The sequence below is a fragment of the Palaemon carinicauda genome, chromosome 17 (assembly GCF_036898095.1).
Source record: "Palaemon carinicauda isolate YSFRI2023 chromosome 17, ASM3689809v2, whole genome shotgun sequence".
Taxonomy (NCBI): domain Eukaryota; kingdom Metazoa; phylum Arthropoda; class Malacostraca; order Decapoda; family Palaemonidae; genus Palaemon; species Palaemon carinicauda.
In genome coordinates, this window is record NC_090741.1 from 28,860,767 (window position 1) to 28,865,766 (window position 5,000).

Sequence of the window (5,000 nt, forward strand, 5' to 3'; positions counted from 1 at the left end):
GAAGGGTTATAACTTACAACAAGTGAATTTATTCATGCAATTAAGCCAAAATATTAGTTGAAGCAGACATAAAATTAGAAAAACGATTTATTTTCGGCTTTTGGGAAATTCTTTGTTATACATTTCAATAAACTTTTCCATGAAATCAATTCATTAATACATAGATTGATGTATAATTGTAATGATGAAAAGTAAATACTATTGCAGTCAAAAGAGAGAGAGAGAGAGAGAGAGAGAGAGAAGAGAGAGAGAGAGAGAGAGAGAGAGAGAGAGAGAGAGAGAGAGAGAGAGAGTTCTATATGCATCAGTGTTATATGGTTACGTGATACAATAAGTAAACAGTGTGTAAAGGTGAAGTAAATATTCATCATTTGTAAAAATTGTACATTTATACATTATGCTAAGAAGATAAAATGTAATAAATTAAAAAGGCAGATGCTTGCTACATGTACCATTTTTTTCACTATACATATTCATTGAATAACAATTATGCAGAAATTCTATTTTTTTTTTTTTAGTTATTTGGAAAAGAAATAGTATAATTCAAGCTCTTGCATAAATGACTAAACAATATGAAATGAGGAAGTGAAAAATTACACTATTGAAAATAGAGGGGAAAAGGTTATTTCAAACACTCTGAAAAATACATTTATAGTAGATTGAAAAAAAAAAATGTACTGAACAAAGTGTTCATGGAGACAAAAGAAGGATAATTTTAGTAAAGGCTATTTTGTAAATAACATTAGAATTGGCGTGAAAACAAAGGCTGTTGAAATACACCATGCATACGAAAGCGGGTGCCGAATTTTTGTCATGCAAAAGTGAGCATTGCATTGGAACCGGAACTGTTAAATGTTCACTAAAAGAAAATGATGTTTCGTGAAAAGTAGAGAAGTAGACAATGTTTAAAATTCTAATCAATTGTACTTACAATATAAGGTATGTTACATGGAAATAGAAATATGTTTAAACCTTGCAATTTAATGTTGGCCAAATGAGGGAGATTATATATGTGAATCAGAGTTGTTCAAACATTAGAATTGAATTTTCACTAAAATTAAGTCATTCTACATGAAATGAGATATTATACAAATGTTGCAATAAATTAATTACAGAGACAAGGAATTCTGAATCTACCTTTTCAAAAGCTACTAACTCTTACAGTGGAAATAACATCTTTTGTGATAGAAAATAACGATAACATTAAGCTCTAACTGTATTGATGTAGGTTAAATATGATTAACACGTTTTTGAGCGGATTTAAAAGAAGATAAGGATTCTCCACCTGAAGCGAGAAAACCCTCGATTGCCTCTTTGATTCTGCCTTCGAACCTGATAGTATTCGCTCCTGAGGGGAGTGAGGATGGATACTCAAGGGTGGAAGAGCTTTTTCCAAATGGTTAGATAAACCTATAGACGAGGCTTGTAGATAATTAGAAAGCGAAACTACCTCTGCACTGGGGACACATGGCCGAAAAAATTATACATTTCACTTATGGAATATACAAGACAGATGTTTACTCAAGTAAAAGCACCATAAAGCAATATTTTGGAGTAGCAAATAACTTTATATCATTAGAGAGGGAAAAAAGAAAGAAGGAAAATATTAATCAACCTTAAAGATATATAATGAGAGATGAAATTGGGGAATAAAAGAAAATAAATAACATATGTTTACATGCTTTTTAATATCATAATCTTAATTATTTAGTGAAATCTAAATATTACTATTTCAGAAATAAAAATAGTAATGTAAGCTCCCCCCCCCCCACAAAAAAAAGACCATGTAAAAACAAACACTATATTTTATCATAAATATTTTTCAGTGTTTTTAGTTTAGGATAATAAAACCCGGTGACTGATGTAATAAGACTTATCTAATATAGCAAACAAACCCTGGATAGGTACGGTGGGTCGTTTGCGACCCCGAGCGTCAAAAAAAAACAGGTTTTTCTCACGTGACTCACCCCTGTGACTGAATTTGTGGGTGATCGACCTGCAGGAGGTGTCTCCCCTACACGCTCTAGTAGTGTCCAGATGTGCATTGCTGTAGCTGTACTCCTTCCCCGATTTCTGAGACGCGTCGGGGTCGTTCGCGTCCGAGTTTACCCTTCTGAGGTAGTTTGCATAATTATCAAAGTTATTACGTATTATGAAATTGTCGTAGAATGGTGCAACTTGTATAGGTTATCAGTTGTGGAAAGTCTTGGTGGATTGTTTGGCTACCATGTGCATGTTTTTTTGTTTAGTTAAAATGTCGTTCATCACCACAAGGACCATTTTACCGCGAGTGCCCCCTTTTTCATTTTTTTTCATTTTTTTGCCAAGTCATTTTTCCGTAAGATATTGCCAAATAGTGTCGTAAAACTTTTGCTTGTTTAGTGTTGGAAAGTGTGTCTAGATGATCTGGCTACCCATGCATGACTTTGTTTTTGTCAGATACGACGTAGTTCTTGGTATATTGGGTATTTAACTGCGGTTACCAATTTCTGTTTTTTTTTCAATATTTGTAAAAATTACTACGTAGTAAGGAATTGCCGTATATTATTCATTTTTTTTTTTTCATGTTTATGTGTTAGAAAGTGTGCCTTGATGGTTGGGCTAACACGTGCATGTCTTTTTTTTTATCTGAGATGTCGTATATTAGAATGTCGGGCATTTTACCGCGAGTGTCCCTTTTTAATTTTTTTTAATTTTTTTGCCAAGTCATTTTTCCGTAAGATATTGCGAAATAGTGTCGTAAAACTTTTGCCTTTTTAATGTTGGAAAGGTTGTCTAGATGATCTGGCTACCACATGCGTGATTTTGTTTTTGTCAGATACGACGTAGTTATTGGTATATTGGGTATTTAACTGCGGTTGCCAATTTCTGTTTTTTTTTTCAATATTTGTAAAAATTTACTACGTAGTAAGGAATTGCCGTATATTATTGATTTTTTTTCATGTTTATGTGTTAGAAAAGTGTGCCTTGATGGTTGGGCTAACACGTGCATGTCTTTTTTTTTTACCTGAGATGCGTATATTAGAATGTTGGGCATTTTTCCGCGAGTGCCCCCTTTTTATTTGTTTTGCATTTTTTTGTTTAGTCATGTTACCGTAAGGAATTGGCAAGTAGTGTCGCAAAACTTATATTTTTATAGTGTTGGAAAGTGTTTCTAGATGATCTGGCTACCCATGCCTATTTTTTTTTTAGCCAGATATGGCGTATATATAAGTATGTGTTCGATTTTCCTGTGATTGCCATTTTTTTCGTTTTTTCCCATTTCTTTCAAAATTACTACGTACTAAGGAACTATCACAGAGTAATATTTCATTTATATGTTTATTTGTCGGAAAATATGCCTTGATGGTTTGCCTAGCACGTGGCTGAAATTTTTTTTTTCTGAAATGCCGTATATTAGAATGGCCATTTTTCCACGAGTGCCCCTTTTTATTTGTTTTGCATTTTTTTGCTTAGTCATGTTACCGTAAGGAATTGGCAAGTAGTGTCGCAAAACTTATATTTTTATAGTGTTGGAAAGTGTTTCTAGATGATCTGGCTACCCATTGCCTATTTTTTTTTTAGCCAGATATGGCGTATCTATAAGTATGTGTTCGATTTTCCTGTGATTGCCATTTTTTCGTTTTTTCCCATTTCTTTCAAAATTACTACGTACTAAGGAACTATCACAGAGTAATATTTCATTTATATGTTTATTTGTCGGAAAATATGCCTTGATGGTTTGCCTAGCACGTGGCTGAAATTTTTTTTTTCTGAAATGCCGTATATTAGAATGGCCATTTTTCCACGAGTGCCCCTTTTTATTTGTTTTGCATTTTTTTGCTTAGTCATGTTACCGTAAGGAATTGGCAAGTAGTGTCGCAAAACTTATATTTTTATAGTGTTGGAAAGTGTTTCTAGATGATCTGGCTACCCATGCCTATCTTTTTTTTAGCCAGATATGGCGTATATATAGGTATGTGTTCGATTTTCCGGTGATTGCCATTTTTTCGTTTTTTCCCAATTCTTTCAAAATTACTACGTACTAAGGAACTATCACAGAGTAATGATTCCTCTAGATGTTTATTTGTCGGAAAATTTTGTTTACTTTTTTTTTTGATTGAATATCATCAAATTTTTTTAGCTAAAATATTGTTTTACATTTTTTTTTTCGATTTTATTTCCCTTCAAAAAAAATTTTTTGGGTCAGAATTTTAATTTTATAGTCGTAAAATAATCGAAAATTATCCAGCAACCCACCATACAATTTTTATGCATATCCAATAACAATTAGATTAGTAAATAACACCTTGAAATTGACATACCCTTCCTACATTTCAAGTGGCAGATTAGGGAGTCTGAGTCAGTGTGGTTGGCGGCCATTTTGTGGACATATCCGAAGCGTAAGCTGCCCTATCTATATATATTCTTGTTCCCTATAGAATTTGTGATATTTTGGTATATTTTTACCTGCATAAATATCATATTATATATTAAATATATGTATTTTTTTTACGAAATTTCCAAGTACTCAAAAAATTACCTTTAGATATGGCCCCTGATATAAATGTAATTTACAAAATAATGAAGATTTTTTTACATATTTCTATTTTAGGATAACATATGTTTATTCTCTAAAAAAAATTAGCCACTTCCTATTTCATTTGGGTACCCCAAAAAAATTCATGAAATTTGGACAATTTTTTTTGGCCAAAAAAAGTTACCCTTTTTTTCTCATTTCAGATCTTCACCTCCATGGGTCTGACTTCATCCAAAATACATCAAGATGTGTCCTAAACATTCAAGAATCAATTCCTAAAAGGATTTGTGTATATATGTATAAACTTTTTTTTTATGAATTTTTATGTCAGGTCTTTTTTTTTTCTACTTAATTTTTTTAAAATATTTATAATAAATAGTTTTTCTGCAGATGAGTAGTATTTATCTTTACAGTTGTTTTAAGCATTCATTGAAGTTTTTTTTGGCAAAAGAAAAAAGGAGGTTACTGCAAAAACTGATTT